Here is a 17,669-nt window from a genome sequence, read left to right as displayed (position 1 = left end):
TTAAAGAAATATGTGATTTTTCTAGAGAACTCTTGAAAAAGAGTTCTCTATGATGATTAAAAAGTCACGATGCTGGTTGTCTGAATATAGAGATGCATATTGTTTTACAAGTACAGGAAGACTTTTGAGATAAGATTGATTTGTTTTATCTTATTAATTAATTAATCTATTTTTACACTCCAGAATTTATTCCCCTCCTGGTCCATCCACCAATTTTTCCACATCCCAAACCTCCTCTCAGCAACCCCCCTGAGCCTACACAAGAATGTTCCCACCCCACCCACCCCACCAGACCTCTTAACTTCCTGGGGCCTTCAGTCTCTTGAGGGTTAAGTGCATCTTCTCTGACTGAACTCAGACCCAGCAGTCTTCTGGGTATGCTGCCTGATTGGTGATCCAGTGTCTGAGAGATCTTGGCGTCGAGGTTAATTGAGATTGCTTGTCCTCTTACAGGGTTTCTCTCCAGCTTCCTCCAACTTTTCCCTAATTCAGCCAGTTGGGTCAGAAGCTCTGTTCATTATTAAGGTGCACATATCTGTATCTGACTCTTTCAGCTGCTTTTTGGGTCTTTTGGAGGGCAGTCATGATTGGTCCCTCTTTGTGAACGCCCCATGGCCTCAGTAATATTGTCAGGTTTTGGGACCTACCCCTGAGCTGGATCTCACTTTGGACCTGTCACTGGACCTTCTTTTCCTCAGGCTCTTTTCTATTTCCATACCTGGATTTCTTACAGACAGGAAGAATTATGGGTCAGAACTTTGACTGTGGGATAGCAACCCCATCCCTCACTTGATGTCCTATCTTTCTGCTGGTGGTGGGTTCAATAAGTTCCCTCTCCCCACTGTAGGGCATTTCATCTAGGGTCCCCCCTTTGAGTCCTGAGGTTCTCCTACTTCCCAGGTCTCTGGTACATTCTAGAGCATCCTCCCAACCTCCTTCCCCTCCTTTGTCGCCTGTTTCCATTCTTTCTGCTGGCCCTCAGGGCTTTAGTCATTTCCCCCCCATCCAATACCATACCATGTCCCCTTCCCTCCACCGTCATTCCTTTTCCCACCCTTCCCCCTTGTGGTTGCTTTCTTCTTAAGAGAACTTTAAAACATCTTATTAAAACTCAATGGACACACAAATTTGAGAATTTTGTACTTGACTATGTGAAAATTGTACTTCAAAGTTTTATCAGCAATACATATGTCAAATTTAGAGTTTACTAAACTATAAGCTGATTATATCTGGATCAATCGAATGTATGAACAATGTAGTACAGTAAAAACAGAAAAAATGATTTATGGGAAAAGCTAGTTGGCACATACATGATTTCTTGTTATATTTTTCTGTGAAGTATAGTTTCTTCAGAAGATGCATGGAGAAGAAGACTTTCTCCGAAAGTCGCATCTCCAAAATGTTAGAACTATCTATTTTTGTAAGGCAATTTATGTGTTATTATTGGGATTATATGTCTTACATAATTTTAATTGTTTATTTAACTATATCTATACCTGAGAATAATATCTTGTATCAATTTTATAGTATTTCAGGCCTATTTCCTTATAGTATAAAATTGCCTAGGAAACACTAATAAATTTCAACATAAAATTTACTCCTAAGAAATATCAAACAATGAAACTAGTTCAGACTTCAGTTTTGGAAGCAGGCCCTCTGTAAAACATCTCGGAAGATTTATCTCATTTTACATACATTTTCTAGGTTTACCATAAAGACAATAGGAGAAACTATTTTGTTTTTAAGAGCAAAAGTAGAAGACCTGTGAATATGCAGCAAATATAAGGTTTGTTTAAAACTCATTGCTTCATTAAAATACCATTACATTTTAGCAATTAAATTGATGGCAATTAACAAAGAGAATCTTGAAACAATTTTTTATGTTTACTAGACAAATCCTCTTTGGTAAATATTGCTATAATATGTCTGTTTTTGATTCTCAAGATAATAGAGAGGGATGAACAGAATTTGTTAGTCAAGAAAACTAAAAAAAAAAAACCTTGGGGATTGATGATTTGTTTTGGAGAAATCTAAATGCTTAAAGTCTTAATTACTTAACTTCTTGCCTGTCTTTGATTTCTTTCCAAAACAAATATTATTTACTCCAGAGATGGACAGCTGGGACTGTGAAATATGATTAAATATTGCTTGCATTGGAAATATTTCAGATAAAATAATATTGTGACAGTACTATTGAACCAGAATCTATTACTAATTGCTTTATGTTCGCAATTAAAAAATAGAATTAATGGAACATGAACTTTTTTGTCATTTATTTATAAATATTAGTTATTAGATATTGTTATAAGGATATTGAATGTTTCTTGAAGGTCTATATATGAATGCTTTCTCCTCCAAGGTAGCACTTTTTGATGGAAGGAATTTTTAGGAAGTGGGTCCAGTAGGAGGTCTGTACACTATTTGAAGTATTGGATTTTGGTTTGTGGACATATCAGTGGGGCATTATCTTGACTGGTAATTGATGTAGGAAGGTCCTGCCCATGTGGGAGGTGCCATACCTAGGCAAGTGGAGGTGAACTATATAAGAAAGTTTGCTAAGCAGAGTCCAGTGAATGAGCTAACAAGAAATGTTCTCCCATGATTCCTATTTCAAATTCTTGTTTGAACTTCTGCTCTGACTTCTCTCAGTGATGGATTGTGAACTGTACCCATAGCCAAATAAATTCCTGAGTCCCCTGAGTTCCAGTTATTCAGGACATTTTATAATACTAACAAAGAGGAGACTAGAATAGAGATTAATACCAGAGAAGTGGGATATTAAACGGATGGACCTGACTATATGACTTTCTTTCTATGCTGTATGACTGTTTGATTGGAAGAGATTGGAAGGTTTTAGAATGCTGAACTGAGAAGTTCATTGAATGTTCAGAGAATTATAGGTTATCTCAGAAAATATGAATGCTGAGAGAAATGTAGTCTCCAGAAGCCTGGCTCATGAAATTTCATATAATAGCTAAGACTATCAAAATTTAAGATAGGAGGAATTTGTGTGATATTTTGTATTGAGAATCTCAGTATGCTAGTCAACCGGTGCTGAAGAAACAACTAATAAGAGATCTGAACGAATGAATTCTTTGTACTTTATTGAGACAACAGGAATGTGTTTCCTCAGGGTTGGCACACAGAATTTGTGGTTGAGGGTGTTTGAAGATGGCTGTCAGACTTGGTGATGTGTAAGACTTGTTTGAAAGTAGTGAAAACTGCATAGAAAGAAGCTGGCTGATCCATGGCACTATGTGTCAGGGTTGGAGTTCATGTGAAGAGAGCAACAGAGGCCACTGGTAAACCTGTTCCCTCAGTTACAGTGGAGTCTCCAGGATATGGATGATGCCAGGAATATGGGGCATCTACCAAAACAGTTGTAGGTATGGATAGAGCCACCCTGAGCCTCGGAGACAAGCTGTGCTGCCACACATACAGAGTTTGAGGAGAGGGTCTACTTCAGCTCTTAAAAATCAGAAAACAAGATAATTTGTGATTTACAGATACTGTGCATTAAGGATTTGGATCCGTATTTCTAGATTTTGGCTTTGTGTAAATTCATTGTTTCTATGATCCATTTCTTTCCTTTTGGAATAAAAAGCTATTGTTTTTGTTTGTTTGTTTGTATCATACAGAAGTCCATAGTTAAGATATATTGGACTTTTGAAAGTGTTGAAAATTTTAAAAGTTGTGCAACTTTTAAGCTGTACTATGTCTTATGCTATAATATTAACATAAGATTTTGGGGGAAATAAATTGGAAGTTTATGGTTTAAAAGTGATTTGTTGGCTTGTCAGGTTGACAAGGGATAGAAAACCATAGTTGCTTTGTCAATTTGGCATATCCATACTAAAGTCATCTGAGAGAAAAACCTTGGTTGAGGACTTGCCTAGACCCAATTGGCCTGTGGATATGTTTATTAGAGATTGTTTTAATAGGTAATTCATATAGGACAGTTCATCACATTATATGCAACACCATCTATAGGTAGGTTTCTCATACCAAGTCATATGAGAAAAATAGCTGATGGATTGTAGGCATGGATCAATATACTGAGATGTTTTTCTGAAATTATCTCTTGCCTTCAAAGAGATTAAAATTTCCAGGCCTTACAATCAAGTTAATAATACATCTTGAGATAATTGAAAATTATGTACTCAGTCTGTTAACTTACTATATACTAAATTTGTTTTAACTTACCTTTAAGAAAATAATGTAATCAACCTTACTAAAACCATGCTTTTCCCATGTAATCCTCTTTTTTAACATTAGCTAAGTTTATAGCTTTAATCTTAGCTATATACTCTTCTATGATCTCCATCCAGAATAATGTATTATGTAATGTGTGTAGTTGTGGTAATCATTTACTGTAAACAACAAATAGGATCAAAGCAACCTCAAAGACAAAGATTATCCTATAAATGTTGAAAGTAGTATGTGGATATAGGATGATAATGTCTGTGTGTGATTTTGTAGTTGTGAGTGGGACCCATGCTGTATATAGAGAGAAATTGAGTTGAGCACTAGCATTCATGCCTTCATTACTTCCTTTTTTGATTGTGAAGGTAATACTACTTCAAGGCCTCTGATGCCTTGAATTCCACACCCTTATGAAGTTTAACCTACAATTTTATACTGAAGCAAATCCTTTCTCTCTTAAGTTATATTAGTCAGAGTATTTTGTCATAGCAATAGAAGGGAAACCAAGGGAAGACCATGGTATTTCATGCACACTTTCAGTCAAACTGATGCCCAAGTGAAAGAGGCAGCATAAATACCTCTATATTATTTTCTCTTTATCCTTAAATATTCTCTGAATGTCACTCCAAGATCATGTTAAATTTAACCCGTAGGACAAAGATGCCTACTGATACGATGCCAATCAATTAGCTTGAGGAACATAAATAGAAAAAAGTAGATGATAGAGATGAATTGGTAGAAAACAAACAAAATAGTATCTCTCATTAAAAGGCTTTCAGTTTTGGATAGTGGTTCTTAATTAGGATATCTTTTTTCCCCCTCACAGAACACATATCATTGTTGGGTACATACATGAACATAATCTGTTGTACCTTGTTTTATAAAAAGTTACTACTGGATTTAGAGACACTGTCTTTGGGTTTTATTGCTATGAGGAAAAGTTGTGACCATGACAACTCTTACAGAGGAAAAAGTTTAATTAGGGTTAGCTTAGAGTTCATAGGTCCCGTCCATTATATCATAGCAGGGCATGGTGATATGCAAGCAGACATAATGCTGGGATAAGTGAAGTAAAGTTTATTGTGCTCTGCGTCCCAAGAGGCTGTGCCCTGCTGTGGGGCAGAAGGCAGACTCACATGCCATGTTCTGCAATAGAGAGGACCTCTGGTCAAAAAAGGAAGGAGAGAATATCAGTATTGACATCATACATCAAATGAACTTCACATACATCTAAGACTATTCAACCAAAACAAGCTTTTGTAAAATAGATGCCATGTGAGGCACACATACATTCAATTCAAAAAGATTGAAATCATCTTATGTATTTGACCACAATGCAATTCAATGTAAAGTTGATGGCAAACAAATCTCTAGTAAATACATAGATTTATGGAGATTAAACCACTAATCACCAAATGATGAGTGAGCCAAAGAAATAAAGAAAACATTTCTAGAAATAGATTAAAATGAAAACACAATATAGTAAAGCCTTTGGGACACATTAAAAGTGGTATTACAGAGGAAATTAATAGCTCTAAAGTGCCTGCATTAAGAAAATGAGGAAGAACCCTATTAAATGACTTAATGATGCAACTCAAAAATTGGAAATATGAGAACAAACTAAATGCAAACTTAGTCAACAGGAAGAAGTAGTAAAAGTCAGAGCAGAAATCAGTGAAGTAGACACAAAGAAAAGAATGTAAAAATTCAGCGACTCTAAGAACAGGTTTATTGAGAATATAAACAAATTGACAGCCTCCTGTCTTGGCTAACAAAAGAACGAAAGGACCCAAATGAGCAGAATTAGAAATTCACAGAGAAATGATACAACAGATATTCAGAAAATTTAGAATGTTATAAGGGAATAGTTTAAATACCTGTAATTTAGTAAGCTGGAAAACCTAAAAGAAATATATTAATTTCTAGATTCAGTTATATCATCAAAATTAAACCTAGAAGAAATTATTACTTAAACAGACCACTAAAAATGAAGAGACTGACATAGTAATAAAAAAAAACTTTCCAAATAAAAATCAATTCAGAGCAAGACGGATTCACAGTAGAATTTTACCAGTCATGCGAAAATATGTAGAGACAATCCTGTGAAAGTATTCAAATGGGAAAAGGAGAACCTCAAAACTTGTATGAGGCCAATATTACGCTAATACTCCATTTAATTTGATGTTGGCTATAGGCTTACTCTAAATTGCCTTTATTATGTTTAGGTACATTCCTTGTATCCCCAAAATTTCTAAGACTTTTATCACGAAGGGGTGTTGGATTTTGTCAAAGCCTCTGGCATCTAATATGATGATCATGTAAGTTTTTTCTCTTTCAGTTTGTTTGTATGTCGATTACATGACTGATGTTTATATGTTGAACTCTCCCTGTATTACTAAGATAAAGTCTACCTGATCATAATGGATGATCTTTTTTATGTGTTCTTGGATTCAGCTTATGATTATCTTATTGAGTATTTTTATATCTATTCATATAAGGGAAATTGGTCTAAATCTCATTTTTGTTGAGTTGTTATGTAGTTTGGGTATCTGGGTGCTATGGCCTCATAAAATGATTTTGACAATGTTTCTTCTGTTTCTAGCTTGAGAAATAATTTGAAGGGTATTGGTGTTAACACTTCTTTGAAGATCTGGTAGAGTTCTACATTAAAACTGACTGGCCCTGGACTTTAATTATTTTTCCCTCCTTTTTTGGATAACTTTTAATGACTTCCTTGGGGATTTTAGGTCTATTTAAGTTGTTTGTTGTTTATCTAAACTTTATTTTAATTTCTTAAGTACTATCTATCAAGAAAATTATGTTTCTTTTGATTTTCCAATTTGTACAAGTTTTTAATGTATGCCCTACCCTTTGTTCCTGACTTTATTAATTCCTCTGGGTCTTTTAGTGGTTTTGCATGAGGGTTTATGTTGCTGTCTACTCCAATTGGGTATGCCTACTTCTTTATTCCAGAGGCTTACAGTTTGCTGTTAGTTCATTAGGATGAGATCTCGCCGATTTTTTTATGTAGGAATTTAGTGCTGTGAACATTCCTCTTGGGACTACCTTCATTGTGTCTCATAAGTTTGGTTATGCTGTGCATTCACTGAATTCTAGAAAGTCATTAATTTCTTTTCTTTTCTCTTTTCATTTCTTCTTTGACCCACTGGTCTTTAAATAGAGAGTTGTTCAGGTTCCATGAGTTTGTAAGCTTCCTGTTGTTGTTAACCTGCTTTAATCCATCATCTTCTGATTCAATGCAGGAGTTACTTGAATTTTTTTGTGTCTGCTGAGACTTCATTTTTTTTTTTATTAACTTGAGTATTTCTTATATACATTTCGAGTGTTATTCCCTTTCCCGGTTTCCGGGCAAACATCCCCCTCCCCCCTCCCCTTCCTTATGGGTGTTCCCCTCCCAACCCTCCCCCCATTGCCGCCCTCCCCCCATAGACTAGTTCACTGGGGGTTCAGTCTTAGCAGGACCCAGGGCTTCCCCTTCCACTGGTGCTCTTACTAGGATATTCATTGCTACCTATGGGGTCAGAGTCCAGGGTCAGTCCATGTATAGTCTTTAGGTAGTGGCTTAGTCCTTGGAAGCTCTGGTTGCTTGGCATTGTTGTACTTTTGGGGTCTCGAGCCCCTTCAAGCTCTTCCAGTTCTTTCTCTGATTCCTTCAATAGGGGACCTATTCTCAGTTCAGTGGTTTGCTGCTGGCATTCGCCTCTATATTTGCTGTATTCTGGCTGTGTCTCTCAGGAGCGATCTACATCCGGCTCCTGTCGGTCTCCACTTCTTTGCTTCATCCATCTTGTCTAATTGGGTGGCTGTATATGTATGGGCCACATGTGGGGCAGGCTCTGAATGGTTGTTCCTTCAGTCTCTGTTTTAATCTTTGCCTCTCCCTTCCCTGCCAAGGGTATTCTTTTTCCTCATTTAAAGAAGGAGTGAAGCATTCACATTTTGATCATCCGTCTTGAGTTTCGTTTGTTCTAGGGATCTAGGGTAATTCAAGCATTTGGGCTAATAGCCACTTATCAATGAGTGTATACCATGTATGTCTTTCTGTGATTGGGTTAGCTCACTCAGGATGATATTTTCCAGTTCCAACCATTTGCCTACGAATTTCATAAACTCGTTGTTTTTGATAGCTGAGTAATATTCCATTGTGTAGATGTACCACATTTTCTGTATCCATTCCTCTGTTGAAGGGCATCTGGGTTCTTTCCATTTTCTGGCTATTATAAATAAGGCTGCGATGAACATAGTGGAGCACGTGTCTCTTTTATATGTTGAGGCATCTTTTCGGTATATGCCCAAGAGAGGTATAGTTGGATCCTCAGGCAGTTCAATGTCCAATTTTCTGAGGAACCTCCAGACTGATTTCCAGAATGGTTTTACCAGTCTGCAATCCCACCAACAATGGAGGAGTGTTCCTCTTTCTCCACATCCTCGCCAGCATCTGCTGTCACCTGAGTTTTTGATCTTAGCCAATCGCACTGGTGTGAGGTGAAATCTCAGGGTTGTTTTGATTTGCATTTCCCTTATGACTAAAGATGTTGAACATTTCTTTAGGTGTTTCTCAGCCATTCGGCATTCCTCAGCTGTGAATTCTTTGTTTAGCTCTGAACCCCATTTTTTAATAGGGTTATTTGTTTCCCTGTGGTCTAACTTCTTGAGTTCTTTGTATATTTTGGATATAAGGCCTCTATCTGTTGTAGGATTGGTAAAGATCTTTTCCCAATCTGTTGGTTGCCGTTTTGTCCTAACCACAGTGTCCTTTGCCTTACAGAAGCTTTGCAGTTTTATGAGATCCCATTTGTCGATTCTTGATCTTACAGCATGAGCCATTGGTGTTTTGTTCAGGAAATTTTTTCCAGTGCCCATGTGTTCCAGATGCTTCCCTAGTTTTTCTTCTATTAGTTTGAGTGTGTCTGGTTTGATGTGGAGGTCCTTGATCCACTTGGACTTAAGCTTTGTACAGGGTGATAAGCATGGATCGATCTGCATTCTTCTACATGTTGCCCTCCAGTTGAACCAGCACCATTTGCTGAAAATGCTATCTTTTTTCCATTGGATGGTTTTGGCTCCTTTGTCAAAAATCAAGTGACCATAGGTGTGTGGGTTCATTTCTGGGTCTTCAATTCTATTCCATTGGTCTATCTGTCTGTCTCTGTACCAATACCATGCAGTTTTTATCACTATTGCTCTGTAATACTGCTTGAGTTCAGGGATAGTGATTCCCCCTGAAGTTCTTTTATTGTTGAGGATAGCTTTAGCTATCCTGGGTTTTTTGTTATTCCAGATGAATTTGCAAATTGTTCTGTCTAACTCTTTGAAGAATTGGATTGGTATTTTGATGGGGATTGCATTGAATCTGTAGATTGCTTTTGGTAAAATGGCCATTTTTACTATATTAATCCTGCCAATCAATGAGCATGGGAGATCTTTCCATCTTCTGAGGTCTTCTTCAATTTCTTTCCTCAGTGTCTTGAAGTTCTTATTGTACAGATCTTTTACTTGCTTGGTTAAAGTCACACCGAGGTACTTTATATTATTTGAGTCTATTATGAAGGGTGTCGTTTCCCTAATTTCTTTCTCGGCTTGTTTCTCTTTTGTATAGAGGAAGGCAACTGATTTATTTGAGTTAATTTTATACCCAGCCACTTTGCTGAAGTTGTTTATCAGCTTTAGTAGTTCTCTGGTGGAACTTTTGGGATCACTTAAATATACTATCATGTCATCTGCAAATAGTGATATTTTGACCTCTTCTTTTCCGATCTGTATCCCTTTGATCTCCTTTTGTTGTCTAATTGCTCTGGCTAGAACTTCAAGAACTATATTGAATAAGTAGGGAGAGAGTGGGCAGCCTTGTCTAGTACCTGATTTTAGTGGGATTGCTTCAAGTTTCTCTCCATTTAGTTTAATGTTAGCAACTGGTTTGCTGTATATGGCTTTTACTATGTTTAGGTATGGGCCTTGAATTCCTATTCTTTCCAGGACTTTTATCATGAAGGGGTGTTGAATTTTGTCAAATGCTTTCTCAGCATCTAATGAAATGATCATGTGGTTCTGTTCTTTCAGTTTGTTTATATGATGGATCACGTTGATGGTTTTCCGTATATTAAACCATCCCTGCATGCCTGGGATGAAGCCTACTTGATCATGGTGGATGATTGTTTTGATGTGCTCTTGAATTCGGTTTGCCAGAATTTTATTGAGTATTTTTGCGTCGATATTCATAAGGGAAATTGGTCTGAAGTTCTCTTTCTTTGTTGTGTCTTTGTGTGGTTTAGGTATAAGAGTAATTGTGGCTTCGTAGAAGGAATTCGGTAGGGCTCCATCTGTTTCAATTTTGTGGAATAGTTTGGATAATATTGGTATGAGGTTTTCTATGAAGGTTTGATAGAATTCTGCACTAAACCCGTCTGGACCTGGGCTCTTTTTGGTTGGGAGACCTTTAATGACTGCTTCTATTTCCTTAGGAGTTATGGGGTTGTTTAACTGGTTTATCTGTTCCTGATTTAACCTCGATACCTGGTATCTGTCTAGGAAATTGTCCATTTCCTGAAGATTTTCAAATTTTGTTGAATATAGGTTTTTATAGTAAGATCTGATGATTTTTTGAATTTCCTCCGAATCTGTAGTTATGTCTCCCTTTTCATTTCTGATTTTGTTAATTTGGACACACTCTCTGTGTCCTCTCGTTAGTCTGGCTAAGGGTTTATCTATCTTGTTGATTTTCTCAAAGAACCAACTTTTGGTTCTGTTGATTCTTTCTATGGTCCTTTTTGTTTCTACTTGGTTGATTTCAGCTCTGAGTTTGATTATTTCCTGCCTTCTACTCCTCCTGGGTGTATTTGCTTCTTTTTGTTCTAGAGCTTTTAGGTGTGCTGTCAAGCTGCTGACATATGCTCTTTCCTGTTTCTTTCTGCAGGCACTCAGTGCTATGAGTTTTCCTCTTAGCACAGCTTTCATTGTGTCCCATAAGTTTGAGTATGTTGTATCTTCATTTTCATTAAATTCTAAAAAGTTTTTAATTTCTTTCTTTATTTCTTCCTTGACCAGGTTATCATTGAGTAGAGCATTGTTCAATTTCCACGTATATGTGGGCATTCTTCCCTTATTGTTATTGAAGACCAGTTTTAGGCCGTGGTGGTCCGATAGCACGCATGGGATTATTTCTATCTTTCTGTACTTGTTGAGGCCCGTTTTTTGACCAATTATATGGTCAATTTTGGAGAAAGTACCACGAGGAGCTGAGAAGAAGGTATATCCTTTTGCTTTAGGATAGAATGTTCTATAAATATCCGTTAAGTCCATTTGGCTCATGACTTCTCTTAGTCTGTCTACATCACTGTTTAATTTCTGTTTCCATGATCTGTCCATTGATGAGAGTGGGGTGTTGAAAACTCCCACTATTATTGTGTGAGGTGCAATGTGTGTTTTGAGCTTTAGTAAGGTTTCTTTTACGTATGTAGGTGCCCTTGTATTTGGGGCATAGATATTTAGGATTGAGAGTTCATCTTGGTTGATTTTTCCTTTGATGAATATGAAGTGTCCTTCCTTATCTTTTTTGATGACTTTTAGTTGGAAATTGATTTTATTTGATATTAGAATGGCTACTCCAGCTTGCTTCTTCTGACCATTTGCTTGGAAAGTTGTTTTCCAGCCTTTCACTCTGAGGTAGTGTCTGTCTTTGTCTCTGAGGTGTGTTTCCTGTAGGCAGCAGAATGCAGGGTCCTCGTTGCGTATCCAGTTTGTTAATCTATGTCTTTTTATTGGGGAGTTGAGGCCATTGATATTGAGAGATATTAAGGAATAGTGATTATTGCTTCCCGTTATATTCATATTTGGATGTGAGGTTATGTTTGTGTGCTTTCATTCTCTTTGTTTTGTTGCCAAGACGATTAGTTTCTTGCTTCTTCTAGGATATAGCTTGCCTCCTTATGTTGGGCTTTACCATTTATTATCCTTTGTAGTGCTGGATTTGTAGAAAGATATTGTGTAAATTTGGTTTTGTCATGGAATATCTTGGTTTCTCCATCAATGTTAATTGAGAGTTTTGCTGGATACAGTAACCTGGGCTGGCATTTGTGTTCTCTTAGGGTCTGTATAACATCAGTCCAGGATCTTCTGGCCTTCATAGTTTCTGGCAAGAAGTCTGGTGTGATTCTGATAGGTCTCCCTTTATATGTTACTTGACCTTTTTCCCTTACTGCTTTTAATATTCTTTCTTTATTTTGTGCGTTTGGTGTTTTGACAATTATGTGATGGGAGGTGTTTCTTTTCTGGTCCAATCTGTTTGGAGTTCTGTAGGCTTCTTGTATGTCTATGGGTATCTCTTTTTTTAGGTTAGGGAAGTTTTCTTCTATGATTTTGTTGAAGATATTTACTGGTCCTTTGAGCTGGTAGTCTTCACTCTCTTCTATACCTATTATCCTTAGGTTTGATCTTCTCATTGAGTCCTGGATTTCCTGTATGTTTTGGACCAGTAGCTTTTTCCGCTTTACATTATCTTTGACAGTTGAGTCAATGATTTCTATGGAATCTTCTGCTCCTGAGATTCTCTCTTCCATCTCTTGTATTCTGTTGGTGAAGCTTGTATCTACAGCTCCTTGTCTCTTCTTTTGGTTTTCTATATCCAGGGTTGTTTCCATGTGTTCTTTCTTGATTGCTTCTATTTCCATTTTTAATTCCTTCAACTGTTTGATTGTGTTTTCCTGGAATTCTTTCAGGGATTTTTGCGATTCCTCTCTGTAGGCTTTTACTTGTTTATTAATGTTTTCCTGTGCTTTCCTAAGTGTGTTCATGTCTTTCTTGAAGTCCTCCAGCATCATGATCAAATATGATTTTGAAACTAGATCTTGCTTTTCTGGTGTGTTTGGATATTCCATGTTTGTTTTGGTGGGAGAATTGGGCTCCGATGATGGCATGTAGTCTTGGTTTCTGTTGCTTGGGTTCCTGCGCTTGCCTCTCGCCATCAGATTATCTCTAGTGTTACTTTATTCTGCTATTTCTGACAGTGGCTAGACTGTCCTATAAGCCTGTGTGTCAGGAGTGCTGTAGACCTGTTTTCCTCTCTTTCAGTCAGTTATGGGGACAGAGTGTTCTGCTTTCGGGCGTGTAGTTTTTCCTCTCTACAGGTCTTCAGCTGTTCCTGTGGGCCTGTGTCTTGAGTTCACCAGGCAGCTTTCTTGCAGCAGAAAATTTGGTCTTACCTGTGGTCCCGAGGCTCAGGTTTGCTCGTGGGGTGCTGCCCAGGGGCTCTCTGCAGCGGCAGCAACCAGGAAGACCTGTGCCGCCCCTTCTGGGAGCTTCAGTGCACCAGGGTTCCAGATGGTCTTTGGCTTTTTCCTCTGGCGTCCGAGATGTGTGTGCATGGAGCAGTCTCTTCTGGTTTCCCAGGCTTGTCTGCCTCTCTGAAGGTTTAGCTCTCCCTCCCACGGGATTTGGGTGCAGAGAACTGTTTATCCAGTCTGTTTCCTTCAGGGTCCGGCGGTGTCTCTGGCAGGGGTCCTGCCGCTCCCCCACGGGAGCCCAGAGGCCTTATACAGTTTCCTCTTGGGCCAGGGATGTGGGCAGGGGTGAGCAGTGTTGGTGGTCTCTTCCGCTCTGCAGCCTCAGGAGTGCCCACCTGACCAGGCGGTTGGGTCTCTCTCTCACCGGGTCTGGGACCAGAGAGCTGCTGCGGGCCGGGATCCGCGGGTGTGGGACTTCCGGTAAACACAGAACGTGCCCGGTCCTAGAGAAATTCTGCTTCCGTGTGTCCCAAGCTCACCAGGCAGCTTTCTTGCAGCAGAAAATTTGGTCTTACCTGTGGTCCCGAGGCTCAGGTTCGCTCGTGGGGTGCTGCCCACGGGCTCTCTGCAGCGGCAGCAACCAGGAAGACCTGTGCCGCCCCTTCCGGGAGCTTCAGTGCACCAGGGTTCCAGATGGTCTTTGGCTTTTTCCTCTGGCGTCCGAGATGTGTGTGCAGGGAGCAGTCTCTTCTGGTTTCCCAGGCTTGTCCGCCTCTCTGAAGGTTTAGCTCTCCCTCCCACGGGATTTGGGTGCAGAGAACTGTTTATCCGGTCTGTTTCCTTCAGGGTCCGGTGGTGTCTCTGGCAGGTGTCCTGCTGCTCCTGGGCCCTCCCCCACGGGAGCCCAGAGGCCTTATACAGTTTCCTCTTGGGCCAGGGATGTGGGCAGGGGTGAGCAGTGTTGGTGGTCTCTTCCGCTCTGCAGCCTCAGGAGTGCCCACCTGACCAGGCGGTTGGGTCTCTCTCTCACCGGGTCTGGGGAGACTTCATTTTTGTCTGCATATGTGGTCAGTTTTAGACAAAGTTCCTTGAGGTGCAGAGAAGAATGTAAATTCTTTTGTGCTTGGGTGAAATGTCCTTTAAACATGTTAGGTCTATTCGGTTTATAATATCATTTAGCTCCAGTATTTCTAATTAGTTTTTGTCTGGATGACCTATACATTGATGAGAGCTTGGTTTACTCTCCCGCTATCATTGTATGAGGGTCAATATATAATTTAAGCTGTAATAGTGTTTCTTTTACAAACTTGGGTATTCTTATGTTTGGGGCATTAGGGTAAGACTTAAATTGCTATTTTTGTGGTTTTTGATGAGTATAAAATATCCTTCCCCATTTTTTTTAGTTAGTTTTGGTTTGAAATTATTTTGTTAGATAATAAATAGCAACAGCAGACTGTTTCTTAGGTCCGTTTACTTGAATAGCTTTTTTCCAACCCTTTACTCCAAGGTAATGTTTATTCTTGATGTTGAAGTGTTTCTTTTAGGGGTCAGAGGAACGGATACTGTTTTTGTATCAATTCTGTTAGTCTGTGATCTTTATTGGGGCATTGAGGCCATTTTTATTAAGAGATCAATGAGCGATGATTGGTAAGTCATATTATTTTGTTGTTGGTAGTGGTAATGGAGATGTAGTGTTGTTGTTGTTGTTGTTGTTGTTGGTGGTGGTGGTGGTGGTGGTGGTGGTGGTGGTAGTGGTGTTGTGTGTGCGTGCGTGCGTGCGTGTGTGTGTATGTGTGTGTGTGTGTGTGTGTATTTGTGTCTGAGTATTCTTCCCTTTGGTTTTTCTAGTGTTTTATTTTTTGTTTTCATGTGTGTAATGAATCTGCTTTGGCTAGAATTTTTCTTGTAGTACCTTTTCTAGGGATAGATTTTTGAATAGATATTTTTTAGATTTAACTTTGTCATAGAATATCTTGTTTTCTCCATTTATGGTGATTGAAAGTTTTGCTGGAAATATTGGTCTGGCTAGACACCTGGGGTTTTTCAGAGTCTGCAGCACATCTTTCCAAGACTTTTGGCTTTTAGTGTCTCCATTATGAAGTCAGGTGTAATTCTCATGGATCTATCTTTATCTGTCATTTGTTTTTTTTTCCCTTGCAACTTTTAATCTTCCTTGTTGTGTATTATTTGTCCTTTGATTATTGGGTGGTAACGGGACTTTCTTTCGTGTTTCAATCTATCTGGTGCTCTGTATACTTCCTGTACTTTCATAGGCATGCTCTTCTTTAGGTTAGGACAATTTTATTCAATGATATAATTGAAATATTTTCTGGGCCTTTGAGCTGGGATTCTTCTTCTTCCTTCGTTCCTATTATTTTTAGTTTTTTTTTCATAGTGTCCCAGGATTTATTTTAGATTTAACGTTTTCCTTGGTCAGTGTATCACTTTCTTCTATCATATCTTCAGTGTTTCTTCTATCATATCTTCAGTGTTTCTTCTATCATATCTTCAGTGTCTGAGATTCTTTCACCTCTCATATTCTGTTGTATTTTCTTTCTGTGGCTTCTCTTAAAATTTCATAATTTCCTCAAATTATGTTTCTTGTCATTGTTGTTATTGTCATTTCTATTTTCAGATCTTGAAGAGTTTTATTCATTTCCTTCAACTGGTTGTTTGCGTTTTCTGGCTTTTCTTTAAAGGGATTGATTTCTTACCATTGTTTCTTTGTGTTTTCTGAATTTCTTTAAGGGATTCACTCATTTTCTCCAATGTTTTTGTTTGTTTTTACTTAGATTTCTGTAAGAGATATAAATTTCCTCTTTAAGTACCTTTATCATCTTTATGTTGTTGGTTTTAAGGTCTTTCCTTTGTGCCTTAGCTATGTTGTAATATTCAGAGCCGGCTGTGGTAGGAAAGCTGAGTTCTCATCAAGACATATTGCCATTGCTGTTATTATGTTCTTGTGCTGGCATCTAGGTTTAGTATGATTATAGGTGTAGTTGCTGATTTCTGGGTTTGTCTTTGTAAGGTGGGTGTTTTGCTTTTTGACTTTTGTTCTCTGTCTGTGTTTCAAGATAGAATGATGGCTACGGGTTGCCTGTTTTATTGGCCTGCTCAGCTAGTATCTTCACAAGCAATGCCTGTTGGTAGTCAATGCTGGGATTAAGTGACAAGTGGGTCAAGGGAGGTTAGAAGATGATTGTGGGCAGGGGACAAAGGAGACTGCAGCTAGTGATCTATTGGAGCACTAAAGATGAAACACAGGGATTGGGTGTGGGGGAAGAGTGGGTGGAAGGATGTATGAGGGCAACTTATTTGGCAGGCATGGTCTGTGGTTGACTAGTGGTGCTTGCCTGAGTTACGGGCAGGGATGAAGTCATGAGTAGTGGGGAGAGAGACTAGAAGGGAAATGCTTTGTGGGATCCACAGGGCATATGGCCAGGGAGAGGGGAACTGCAGCTGGTGTTCTATAGCAGCACTAGGGACTAGACTGAAGGATTAATTCTATAGAAGAACAGTGGATAACAATAGTGATCTAATTGGACTTAGGACTCATTCAACAAGGAGAAAATCATGCCTGGTACTGGAAACTTGTCAAACTAATCAGGCTAGTGAAGTCATGGATATAGGATGAGAACCACAGCCACCACTTTATTAAACTGTAACAACACTGGAAATATTTGTAAGTATTGTACCTACTGAAAAGTGTAGTACTCACCCCTCATGGACGAAACTTCTCTTTTCACCAGAGAACCTAAGAGATTCCTGATCTCTTTCCTAGGTTTCTTATCTCCAGAGTTGACTCCTTTTGTGATTGCTTTATTGTTCTTACTTCCAGTTTTAGATCCTGGATAGTTTTGTTCAATTTCTTCACTTATTTGATTGTGTTTTTCTGTAATTACTTAGGGGTTTTTGAGTTTCCTCTTTAAGGGCTTCTGCTTGTTTACCTATGTTGTCCTGTATTTCTTTATGTCTTTTTTTGAACAGAAAAGATAAACTCACCTGTGCTCTCAGGAGTGTCACCAATCCTGGGAGACCAGCTCTCTCTCGATGGGATTTGGGTGTAGAGACCTGTGGTACAGGGTCAGCTCCAGGTACAGATGGAAACCAGAAGTTACAAAAACAATTCTCACATGTAAAGCTTGGGGAACATTTTGGAAGAAATAGCAGAAAGATTGCCAGAGTCAGAGGATCATGGAGTTTGCTCTGAGACTGTTTTCTAGGAAT

This window comes from Rattus norvegicus, chromosome 1 (genome assembly GCF_036323735.1).
Source record: "Rattus norvegicus strain BN/NHsdMcwi chromosome 1, GRCr8, whole genome shotgun sequence".
NCBI lineage: Eukaryota > Metazoa > Chordata > Mammalia > Rodentia > Muridae > Rattus > Rattus norvegicus.
The sequence above is the reverse complement of the archived record's forward strand: the minus strand, read 5'-3'. Positions refer to the sequence as shown.